The 13,582-nt window shown below is 44.2% G+C and overlaps 1 protein-coding gene across 2 annotated transcripts in view; it reads left to right on the top strand.

The window, feature by feature from the left end:
• Positions 1-13,582, top strand: part of BRINP2 (BMP/retinoic acid inducible neural specific 2) — a 242,837-nt gene that overhangs the window by 14,955 nt on the left and 214,300 nt on the right. The window lies entirely within an intron of this gene.

Consider the following 13,582-nt stretch of genomic DNA (forward strand, 5'->3'; position numbering starts at 1 on the left):
GGACTCTGAGTCAATATGGACACAGAGATATGGGGACACAGACACTGGGAGACTAGGGGAAACGTAGAGCCATGGGGACACTGGCTGGGGGACATGGGGACACTGTGTCCCTAGAATCTCCGTGTCCCAATGTCTCAGCTTCTCCCAATGTCCCTATGTCTCACACTGTCCCCATGTGTCTCAGCGTCCCCCTGTCTCACAGTGCCCCCTAGTGTCTCAGTGTCACCATGTTTTCCAGTGTCCCCAAGTATCTCAGTGTCCCCAGGTCTCCCAGTGTCCCCTAGTGTATGTGTCCCCATGTGTCCTCTAGTGTCTCAGTGTCCCCATGTCTCCCTGCAGCCTTTCACCCTATCCCTCACTTACCTGAGCTGTAGAGCTGCTGTCTGGACTCTCTGTGCTGTGTAGCTGCTCCCCCACGGATCAGTGAGTAGTAGAGAGAGGCAGGGATATGCTGTAACTTCCTATCCATGCCTCTCTCCACACACAGTGACCCCCACTGGCCGGTGCTGGTATTGCAGAGTAATGTCCGTTTATACTAAGAAAATGACCTGCATTTGTATTGCCGGTATTACTGCAATACCGGCTGTGCCAGGCAGCCTCAAATATCGGCTGTGCAATTAAAATACCAGCCAGGTGGCAAACCTAAGAGTAGTGTGTTAAAAAAAAAAAAAAAAAAAAATTTTTTTTTTTTTTTTTTTTTTTTTTTTAATGGGCCTATTCCATGGGCCTGGGCCTGGAGCTGCAGCTCCATCAGCCCCTATGTTAATCCGGCCCTGTCACTAGGACATACAAGTCTCACGTGGACAGATAATAATAAAGAGGTGTGGAACCTAACCGTGCAATATAATTTAGAAACATTGAATATCCTGTGTGAGACCTCCTATCGTACGATAAAGCTGGCACATAATACATTACATCATACTACAGGAATGGTGACAAAGGGACTTATTTATCATTAAGTCCCATTGGCCACACCATATTCAAAATCCTTATCCAGATAATCTTCTGCTGTAATAGTAGTTTCTTATGATCAGCATCCCTATGTAGAGGGGGGGGATCCACTATCTATAGCTCGGAACTTTAAAGTGGGAAAAGCATGCCTCTCTGCCAAAAATGTTTGTCTACAGGTAGACCATCTTTTTATTTTTTGTAGGTGGTTCTGATGGTGGACCTATGGTTTCTGATACATTCCCTCAAGGGTAGACCCGTTTTGTCAGTATATGCCAATGTACATGGGCATTGAAGTTTGTAGATCACATAATCTGAGGTGCATATTAGTCTGTGTCAGATAGTATATTTTTTTTCGGTCTGGGGATGGGTAAAAAACTTGCCAGATACCATATGCCCGCAAGTTACACAGCCCAAGTATTGGTAGCATCCTGTGTTTTGAAATTCCTTTCTTGTGTTATAGCAATGTACTGGGTCTGTTTTGACAAGAAGGTCTTTCAGGTTTTTGCCTCTCTGACAGCACATCATAGGCTGTGTACGGAAGGGTCCCAGTAGCAAGTCATCTTTGGTTAGGACTCGCCAATTGGATTTAATTATTCCTTTCAACTGTGAAGATGCGGCAGTAAAGGTGGTAGGGAAAACCATGCACTACTTCTCTAATCTTTTGGAGTTTGTGTGATGGATACAATTATCCAAAGCTCATTAAGGGTGATTTCCTTGTATCCCCTGTTCTTAAACTTATCCCACATCTTGGCAATCTGTAGCTGGGATTTGCCAGGGTCCAAGTTGTTCCTGAAGACACTCATATATTGAGAGCAAGGTCATGAGTAGTAATGTCGCGAACATAAAATTTTCCGTTCGCGAACGGCGAGCGTGAACTTCCGCAAATGTTCGCGAACGGGCGAACCGGGCGAACGGCCATAGACTTCAATAGGCAGGTGAATTTTAAAACCCACAGGGACTCTTTCTGGCCACAATAGTGATGGAAAAGTTGTTTCAAGGGGACTAACACCTGGACTGTGGCATGCTGGAGGGGGATCCATGGCAAAACTCCCATGGAAAATTACATAGTTGATGCAGAGTCTGGTTTTAATCCATAAAGGGCATAAATCCCCTAACATTCCTAAATTGTTTGGAATAACGTGCTTTAAAACATCAGGTATGATGTTGTATCGATCAGGTAGTGTAAGGGTTACGCCCGCTTCACAGTGACAGACCAAACTCCCCGTTTAACGCACCGCAAACAGTCCATTTGCACAACCGCAAACTCCCCATTTGCACAAGGTTGGATACCAAGCTAGCCATGTCCCGTTCCTTGTCCTCACTGATGTCATTGAAGGTCTCTTCCTCCACCCAGCCACATACAACACCAAGGGTCCCCGAAAGGTGACAACAAGCCCCCTGTATTTTTTTTTAAATGTACACTACTGTTACACCAGATATGAGTTGCACTGGTGTGACACTGTGCTCTGGCAGGCCCTGAAACGCACACATGTGAAGGAAACTGACTGCTATTATATTACAGTCCAAAAAGTTTTTTGTTTTTTTTTTAAATGCAAGCTATTGTGACACCAGATATGAGTGGTGGTACTGGGCAAGTGGGCACAGTATGCGCTGTGAGCCTGACACACACGCTGGCAGGCAGGCAACTGCAATTAGATTACACAGGAAAAAAAAAAGCAGACTGATGTTCTAGCCCTAAAAAGGGCTTTTTGGGGTGCTGTCCTTACAGCAGAGATCAGATGAGTCCTTCAGGACTGTAGTGGACACTGAATACACTAGCCTAGCTATTGATTTCCCTATTAAATCATCAGCAGCTACACTGTCCCTCCTCTCACTAAGAATGCAGCTTCTGGGGGCGGGGCCTAGCTGTCATGGAGGAAAGACGCACTTCGTGTGAGCTCCCTCAATATCTCACTTTAAGCAGCTATCAACAAGCGAATTTCACTCCAGAAGGGGATGACCCAGCAATGTTGCTCCTACCTGACCAATACGACATGCTTAATAGCAGTCAGCAACTCGACAGAGTCTTACTTACCTCCACGTGGCAAGTGTGGCCTGGTGCTCACCGGCGTGAGAAGCGGACGATCTCCCGATAGGAGCTCCGTTACCCCCCCTCACCCCCCCCCCCCGGACCAGTGGGGGTTATCCCGGTCCACCCCTGAGAGGCTGTCTGGAGCTAATGGATGCACAGAGCACAGTCGCCCAGGCTGACATACTCATCTGCGACTCTCCCAATATGGCAGCATATTGCCGCGTGTCCTCCTGGTATCAGCAAAGCATGGCAGGATATTGAGTCTAAGCTGGACAGACTCTTTAATCAATTTTGGAAGCAAATAACAAGCAGGAAGCCCCAACAAGCTCCACCACAGCCCCAACATGCTCCACCACAGCTAAGCGAAGCAGTCCCCATTAAAATCCACCAAAGCAAAAGGCATCGAAGACGGGACCGGAGGCACAAACAGAAATGCAGAGCCTGCCCCACGTCAAGCACTCGCCTCCACCTTAAGCCACCACAATCCCGCACCGGACGTGAAGCACCACCGGGACAGATCCAACCACCCGACAAAACAAGCTTCCACCACCTCAAGCCGCGAACCCGGCACTCAGCCAGAGACTTGCCTTTGTTGTTCCAGGTATCAGGGACTCCCAGGGTCTGCACCTGGCGCCCAGAAGGGATCGGATGAGCACAAGCAGTAAACAGCATCCTGCCAAGCATGTCCCACTATAGCCGATCCTCCACACCATGCCCTTGATCACATGAACTGCTCTCTGCACATTAACTAATCGTAAAGTAGCAAGCGTTTAAACATGTAATTATTTCACCTCCTAAAGAGTTTATTGTCGTAGTTCCTTACATGCCTTTACCTTAACCATTCATGTATTATGTTATTCACTAGTCTCATCTCATGGGGCGACTCACACTTGATTTATAACTAGTGGGGAGCTGCTGATATAAATACACAGTTGATAACGTGCAAGCTACACCCTAAACATGACAGCCATCTTTCACAACAATGTACTGCTATATACTCATACCCTCAGTGCAACTAGCCATGATATCCGCATGTTCAGCCTAGCATGTTCAAATATAACACACTTCTGTCTAAAAAAATAAAATAAAATAAAATAATACAAAAAAAAAGAATGCAGCTTCCGAATGAATCTAAAATGGATGCTGTCCAGGAGGTGGGAGGGTCTGGGAGGGAGGGTCTGCTGCTGATTGGCTGGAATGTGTCTGCTGACTGTGAGGTGCAGGGTCAAAGTCTACTCAATGATGACAAATAGGGGGCGGACCGAACATTGCATATGTTCGCCGTCCATGGCGAACGCAAACAAGCTATGTTTGCCAGGAACTATTCGCCAGCGAACTATTCGGGACATCTTTAGTCAGGATAGATGCCTCTGGAATGGGAGGTACGGGTTGAGATGGTACGCATACCAGTGTCTCAGGGGCCAAATAAGCATTTCTGGACAAAAATGTCTGATGGACCTTGGCAATCTGGTCCATACGGTGATCTTGTTCTTAAAATCTTGCCTCATAGGAGGCCATTTGCTGTCCTAAACCTGCAGGGCCCATGGTCCTATCATAATATCATGATGTAATACCCCAACACGCAGAGTTTAGGATAGCAAGGGACAAGACTAGGATATAACTTATTACCTGGACTTAGAATGGCCAGACTAAACGTCAGACAGAGATAAAGCGTAATGAGAAACGAGACGAGGTCATGGTAACAGAGAGACTACGAAAACGAGAACAAGCCAGAGTCAGGTAGATGGTAATCAGTCACACAGGCAAACAAGACAGGAAAGGGTTAAAGATAAATTTAGAGTCAAGAACAAAGCCATGGTCAATACCAAAATAAATTGCCGAATTGCAATTTGTCCTAATTTTGGACGATCGGTGGGTTGTTCAAATCCCGTAACTTTCAAATAGCAGTGGACTTGTAGATTCAGTCAGTCATCATTCAGTGTCATTCAGTGTCCCATCCACAGTGCCCCAAAAAACATGACTGATGGTTAGAGGACAGTCGCTATATAAAATAAGTAAATAAATACATTGTAAAAATATATGAATAATAAATAAATTCACCAGGGTTCTTGCAACCAAATATGCTCAAAAGTAAGAACGTTGATTGCATATACACTATACGTGTTACTGTTTTAGGTGTTTTATATGTTTTACCTTGTGGATGTAACTTCTATTTGACTCTTAAAATACATTTACTCTGGCTTCTAAATAGTTTTGTCTGGCATCTAAACTCTAGAGAAGTTTTTTTCGCTCCAGGCTTAGTAATTTTTTTAAGAACATGGTTCTGTGTTTTTAATCTGCAGAAACAAAATTACATTTCAGTGTAATGGTTTTTCAGTTTGATCACAACTTTGTACTAGAGAGCACATTATAGATAAATAAAGGGGAGGAGTGGCATAAACCGTATGGATTTTGAGCAGAAATTTGAATGAATTTTAATGGTAAATGTATACATTTATTAGAGTGAATCCTTCTGGGACAAACACTTATCTTGATAACCTGCAGTCTTTACTTGATCTCAATATAATATAGCCTCTACCAAGCTTTCTGTGCAAGCAATGACCGTCCAACTGTCCGAGTTTTGGATTTTTAGTGGACCACCCCAAAAAAGAGTTTTGGATTTTTAGTGGACCCCCCAAAAAAGATTTAGATAAATCAAAATATTTACTTGTACAGAATATTTGTCTTCCATTTTCAGATCGTAGCCTCTGTGTCTGTCTCTGTGGGAAGCGCGGAGGGAGGGGGGGGGGGGGGTGGAGGGGGAAATCGTATATTTTATTTAACTATTAGTGATTCAAAGTGAATTCAAAGCAAGTCTGATATTTGAAGATAAAAAAACAGGTGTGTGTAGGTGTGTGCGCGTGTGTACGCGTGTGTTGGTTTTTATTTTCTAATGTGACCAGTTCCATGTTTTTGTTGTGTAAATATAGAGGCTGTAAATTTAAGCAATATATAAATGTTATGCTAAATTTGAAGTTGGCTGACTTCGGAAAAATATAAATATTTTGTGTAACTTGACTAACAACAGATTTAGCCTCAGACATTTCTCATGTAAGTTACTCAACAGAAAAATGAAATGTAACAATAAAAAGCATGTTTGCTTTAATGTAACCACCATTCTTAAAGGAACACTTCAGCCTGCCGAAGTGGTTATGGTGTCAGGAGTGCTCTGGTGTCATCTAAAAGTTATCTGTAAGATTTTTTTTTTAATTTTCTGATTTTTTTTACAGCTTATTTGGTGTTATGACATTGGTCTATTTAATAGCAAATCAAGTGAAATAAGCACACACAGTCAATATTGTTAAGTGTTTTTAAAGAAGTAATGTAATTTTGCTTAGCTAATATCTGTCTCATTGAAAGTGTTGCACATACAGGTAGATCGTTAATGCTTTCTTTCTCCCATTTCGTTATTTGTTTCATGTGATTGTCAACTTATACCTCTTGAAAACAAGATAAGTGCAATAATACAAGATGAGAGTGGGGTACTTGATACATGAAATCATAGTCCATTAGGCTTTTTTAAAAAAAACTATGGTATCTGTATGATATGTATTTTCATTGATTGGTAATGCTCTTATGTCCAGTGGCGGAACTAATGTAGAAATGGTGCAAGAAATGTTTTGGGTCCCCTCCTAATGCAAAGGTGGCCAAAGGGGGATCCTTATCTGTCATACAAATCCCATGATGCTATAGGAGCTGGGGATGTACTATATGCCCATCCTTGCTGGGTTGTATTTTTGAGCAGTGTTTGTGTGTTTGAATGTAAGCATGTTTTTTTTACAAAGTGTTTGTGTGCATGTAGGCAGGGCCGGACTGGGAAAAAAATTAGGCCCGGGCATTTTTCAATCAGAGCAGCCCCCTAAGAAGGGGGCGGGGCCAGAGAGGGTGTGTTTTGTCATTGACAAGCACGCCCCCTCTCAAAGTGAGCAAGTTGGTTCAATGCTCAGAGAGCCCCGCTGAAGAGCTCTGGCATTAGAAAATGGCCCTGTATTTGTTCTGCGCAGCGCAAGAAAATTTAATAACATGCTTGCGCTGTGTTTGCTTTTAAATTGTCTCTGGTGTGTCCACAAGTGGGATACCAGAGGACAAAAGGGCCAGGAAAGTGTATGGTGCATGCGTTTGGAGCCTTCTTGTGGGATTGCGTGTGTGTAGAGCGTAGTGTGGTATTGTGTAAATAGGTCAATTTAATTTGTGTTTGTGGAGTAATATGTGTGGCTAGGGGCTGTAGAGAGTGTGTGTATAGGGGGCATAGTGTTATAGGGGATGTAGCGAGTGTGTGCATACGGGCTGTAGTGTGTGTGTATAGGTGACGTAGTGTGTGTAGGGGTTGTAGAGAGGGTGTGTTTAGAGAATATTGTATGTGTTTGCTGACAATAAATGTAGTGTGTGTGTAGGTGGTGCAGTGTGTGTGTGTGTAGGAGATCTAGTGTGTAAAGGACCCAGAGTGTGTATAGGAGATCGTGTGTGTGTGTGTGTGTGTATAGAGGATTAAGAGTGCATATAGGGTAAGGGATCTAGCGTGTATCTGGAGCGTAATGTGTGTAGTGGTGCAGTGTGTGGGGTGCTGTAGTGTGTGTGTGTGTATGTATATATATATATATATATATATATATATATATATTTGGACGTATTGTATGTGTGAGGGGCACAGTTTGTGTGTATGTAAGAGGGGTGCTGTGTGTGAGGGTGTTTTTATCTGCCGTCACATTCTAGGTTTCTAATTTTCTTTGTCTGTTAACTCACTGAGGGTTATTTTATATATATATATATATATATATATATATATATATATATATATATATATATATATATATAATAACCCTCAGTGAGTTAACAGACAAAGAAAATATATGTGTGTGTGTGAGCGATGGTGCTGTCTGTCTGAGGGTGCTGTGTGTGTCTGGGGGTGCTGTGTGTGTCTGGGGGTGCTGTGTGTGTGTCTGAGGGTGCTGTGTGTGTGTCTGAGGGTGCTGTGTGTGTGTCTGAGGGTGTTGTGTGTGTGTCTGAGGGTGCTGTGTGTGTGTCTGTGTGCTGTGTGTGTGTCTGGGTGCTGTGTGTGTCTGGGTGCTGTGTGTGTCTGGGTGCTGTGTGTGTCTGGGGGTGCTGTGTGTGTCTGGGGGTGCTGTGTGTGTCTGGGTGCTGTGTGTCTGGGGGTGATGTGTGTGTCTGGGGGTGATGTGTGTGTCTGGGTGCTGTGTGTGTCTGGGGGTGCTGTGTGTGTCTGGGGTGCTGTGTGTGTCTGGGGGTGCTGTGTGTGTCTGGGTGCTGTGTGTGTCTGGGGGTGCTGTGTGTGTCTGGCGGTGCTGTTTGTGTCTGGGTGCTGTGTGTGTCTGGGTGCTGTGTGTCTGGGGGTGATGTGTGTGTCTGGGTGCTGTGTATCTGGGGGTGATGAGTGTTTCTGGGGGTGATGTGTGTGTGTGTATGAGGGGGCTGTTTTTTTTTTTACATTTAAATATGTTTTTTATTAATAAGTAAAAAAAAAAAAAAAAAAAGTTATATCCCCCTCCCTCCCACTTTACCTTTAGCCTGGGCCGGTCTGCCTGGGTGTGGGGAGCCGGTCTGCCTGGGAGGAAGACCATGCTGCCTTCCCTGGTGGTCCAGTGGTGAGAGTGAACTCTAGCCCCTGCCGGCTAGAGTTCACTCTCGCGAGATCTGAGCGTTGCCGCGGTAACCGCGGCAACGCTCAGACCTCGCGAGAGGATCCGGCGGAGCTGCTGGCTAGAGCTCCGCCGGCCCTCTCCTCCCTCCCTCACACCCCAGCCGGCAGCCGCATGTAACAGTGTCTCTGGGCCGGTGAGGGAGATCTTTGATCTCCCCACCGGCCCATGGAGACACACAGCAGGGCCGGCGCTCGGATAGCGCTGGCCCTGCACGGGATGGCAGGGGAGATCCTGTGATCTCCCCTGCCGGCCTCGGCCCCACGGCCATCGCGGCCCACCGGGCATTTGCCCGGTGTGCCCGATGGCCAGTCCGGGCCTGCATATAGGGGTGTATTTGTATGTACTGTTACCATTAGAATGCAGTGATACTTCGATGTAATGTTTGCATTTGAATGCAGGGTTTTTATGTAGTGTTAGCTTTTAAAAGCAGGTGTAGTTTTGTGTGTAGTGTTTGGGTTTGAATGAAGGGGTGTTTGCATATATTTTGGGCATTTTAATACAGGGGTGTGTTTGTAATATTTCCGCTTAAATGCACAGGTGTGTTTGTATGCAGTGTTGGCTTTTCAATTCTGGTGTACAAATCTGTGTAGTTTTGGTGTATAATTGAAGTATGCTTGTATGTAGTTTTGACATTTGATTGCAGGAGTGTGTTTTTCTGTAATGTTTGAGTTTGATTGCAAGGGTGTGTTTGCATGTATTGTTGGTGTTTCATTGCTGGGATGCAGGGCCGGACTGGGGAAAAAATTAGGCACGGACATTTTTCAATCACAGCGAACCGCCCTGAGAAGGGAGTGGGGCCAGAGAGGGTGTGCTTTGGCATCACTAATGACGAGCACGCCCTCCCTCAAAGCATGTTTGTTCAATGTGCAGAGCCCCGCTGAAGAGTTCTAGCATGAGAAAAAGGCCCTGTATTTGTTCTGCACACTGATGAATTGACACACACATACTGACGCATACAGAGACTACAGGGCCTAGTTGCATTGTTAAAGCAATGCCCATTGGGTGGCCCTAAGTGCACAGGCTCCTCAGATGGGTCCCCTAAGCGTGCCAGTCCTGGTAGTTACGCCGCTGCTTATGAATTATTATATATATATATTTCTAATTTGTCTCTGACTTCCCCTGCTCAAAAAGACCAGTAGCAGCACAGACAGAACCAAGTAGTGACAAACATTGCTAGAACAGTTTGACTGATTATGCGGTGACGGTACCAGGGTACTAGAGGCACCATATTCACTACAGTGGGCTGTAGAGGTGATGGTGCTTGGAGTATTCCTTGAAATATACAATCCTTAGAGCAAAATCAGTAATCTGGAAAACTTGCTTTATAATGAAATTAAAAAATACATTTTTCATTGAGGGTTATGCTTCATTAAAGTTGTTGTTTTTAGAGCCGAGTTGGTGTTATTAAATTGGTCTATTTAATGGTGCAAAGCAAGTGAAATAAGCACAAACACTCAATATTGTTAAGTGTTTTTAAAGTAGTAATGTCATTTTGCTTAGCTAATATCTGTCTCATTGAAAGTGTTGCACATACAGGTAGATCGTTAATGCTTTCTTTCTCCCATTTCGTTATTTGTTTCATGTGATTGTCTAATTATACCTCTAGAAAACAAGATAAGTGCAATAATACAAGACGAGAGTGGGGTACTTGATACATGAAATCATAGTCCATTAGGCTTTTTAAAAAAACTATGGTATCTGTATGATATGTATTTTCACTGATTGGTAACACCCTTATGAATTACAGTATATATTCTTAATTTGTCTCTTCTTTAAGTACTAAAATTATATTGTTATAGTAGCTGAATCGGATGTTTTAATTAAAGTTAGTCCTGTTTGAAAAATTATTCTAAGGAATTATATTTCTTGCTCTTTCTATGTTTGTTGTTGCTTCTTAAAGGCGCACTATAGTTGCCTAGATCACTTTGCCTCAATGAAGTGTTCTGGGTGCAGTGTACCTGTCCTTTTAACCCTGTATTGTAGAACACTGCTGTTTTTGAGAAAATATTGTAGGGTTAAGTCCGCCTCTAATAGCTGTCAGTCAGTATTACAGTCACCAGTGAAACTCAGTCACATAATATGGAAGCCCTATAGGAGAGCATTGAATCAATGTTTTCCTATGGGGACGCACATAACCCTCATTAGGTCTCCAATGCTCCTCTATGAAAAGCATTAGATTGGGCATCGATGGAGGAGGAGGCCATGCCTCTTCAGTGATGGTGCGGGAGGTGGAGAGTTTAGCTGAGGGAACCTTAGTCCTGGAAAAAGGTAAGTAAAACCTTATTTCCAAAAAATATATATATTAATGCATCAAGACAAGAGTAGCTATGTATTCCTAACGCCAGTGGCGTACACACAGCCCATGGGGCCCCGGTGCGAAACTGCTTATCCGTCAGGAGAAAGTTCAACACTCAGGAAAGGGGTAAATAAACAACAAATGATAGTGCTCACTGTATTAAAAGATCAGTAGTAAATAAATAAAATAGTACTCACAAGTATAGAGCGGACTAACCACTCTTTGATGTCAGCGTTGGTGGTATAATCCCCAGCTAGGATATCTTGGAGTGCAGAATAATAAAATGCCAGGTAAAAAGTAAAATAAAATAGAAACAAGTGTATTAAGAAAGAAGATTGGCACAACAAAGTGACCAAAAAGTCTTTATTAAGCTTAAAATACACAATATTACAATTTCCAACACGTGTTTCGCCTATAAGGCTTCTTTAAAATGGAATAAAAACTAATGGAACATTAGTGGTATGAGTATGTAAATGTCAGGATAAACTAATGCCCAACACGCAGAACTTAAGTAGAAAATAAAGAAAACCCTAAGACGTATTACCGGGCCTTAGAATGGCCGGACTTAATGTATAAAAGGAAAAACCAGAAGACAGGCTGTGGACAAGAAAACAGAAATCACGGAAACTATTAAAAAGCGAAAGGTCGAGGAACATAGAAGTCAGAATGCTTAGGAGCCAAGCCAAATGGTCAAGGGATACAGAGATCAGATAGTCAGTAGGATAGCCAAGGTCAAATACACAAGAATAGTAGCAGAAATGCGCTCTCGGATAACCAGAATGGAAACCACGACAGGGCAAAGAGAAATGGACAAAAAAGGTTTAAATAGCATAAGGTGCTCCCTGATTGGCTGCAGGGAAGCATGTGATAGTGAACGTGTGTGTGTGTGTGACATCACCCATATGTTCCAAATCAGGGCCGGTGCTAGGATTTTTAGTTACACAGGCGAAGATGCATTTTGGCGCCCCCAACCCTCATTAAAAAAAAAAATGCATCTTCACCTGTGTGTCTTTCCTCCCAAGCCACAGGCACACAGGCATCATTTTTCAGTCACACAGTCAAAGTCATACAGGTACACTGTCATACAAAGACAGAAATAATCATACAGAGACATACAGACACATACAGTCAGAGACATACAAGCAGAGATATACATGCATACAGAGACATGCAGGCATATAAAGACATACATGCATACAGAGGCATACCGTCATACAGACACATACATACAGACAGGCATACAGAAACATACATACAAAGACATTCAGGCACATACATACAGACATACAGGCATAAAGAAACATACATACAGAGACATACAGGCATGCAGACACATACATACATACAGAGGCATACCGTCATACAGACACATACAGAGGCATACCGTCATACAGACACATACATACATACAAAGACATACAGGCATACAGAGACACACACATACGTACATACAGAGACATAAAGGCATACAGTTACATACATGCATACAGAGACATATATACAGACATTCAGAGACAAACATACATCCAGTTACATGCATACAGAGACATACATAAACATACGTACAAGACATACAGACACATACATACATACAGAGGCATACCGTCATACAGATACATACATACAGACAGGCTTACAGAAAAATACATACTCACACACACAAACTCACAGACACATACTCGAACACACACACACTGACAGACACACATACACACACACACACTGACAGACACACACACACACACACTCACTGACAGACACACACACACTGACATACACACACACACACACACACTGACAGACACACACACACACTGACAGACACACACACACACACACACACTCACTGACAGACACACACACACTCAAACACACACTGACAGACAAACACACACTCAAAGAAACATAATCGAACACACACACACTGACAGACACACAAACACACACACACACACACAAACACTCACTGACAGACACACACACACTGACAGACACACACACACACACACACACACTGACAGACACACACACACACACACACACTCACTGACAGACACACACACACTCACTCACACACACACACTGACAGACACACACAAACTCACAGACACATACTCGAGCACACACACACTGACAGACACACACACTCACACTCACATGCACACACACAGTAATTAATTATCTAAATTAAATGTAAATTTCCCACCCAGCCTCCCTACCTGGAGTGCTGGCGTGGGTCTTTCATTGGTGGTCCAGTGGGGCTGCTGGGAGGCGTGCGGCTGCAGTTGATTAGGGGGCGGCGAGGGAGCTCTCTGATCTCTCTGACCGGCTCCCTCACAGGCTGTTTTCTGATGCCGTGGGAGCCGGAATATAACGTCATATTCCGGCTCCCGCGGCATCAGCAAAAGGCGCGCGAGGGAGCCGGTCAGAGAGATCAGAGAGCTCCCTCGCCGCCTCCTCCGAATCAACTGCAGCCGCACGCCTCCCAGCAGCTCCGGGGATCCAGGAGGTGACCAGGCAGGAGGGAGCACTTCCCTCCTGCCGGTCACAGGAATTTTGCGCCCCCAGAGCCGGTGCGCCCTAAGGCGGCCGCCTGTGCCGCCTTATGGTCGCGCCGGCCCTGTTCCAAATGGTTTGGCACTA

This window comes from Pelobates fuscus, chromosome 7, assembly GCF_036172605.1.
Source record: "Pelobates fuscus isolate aPelFus1 chromosome 7, aPelFus1.pri, whole genome shotgun sequence".
Classification (NCBI taxonomy): Eukaryota; Metazoa; Chordata; class Amphibia; order Anura; family Pelobatidae; genus Pelobates; species Pelobates fuscus.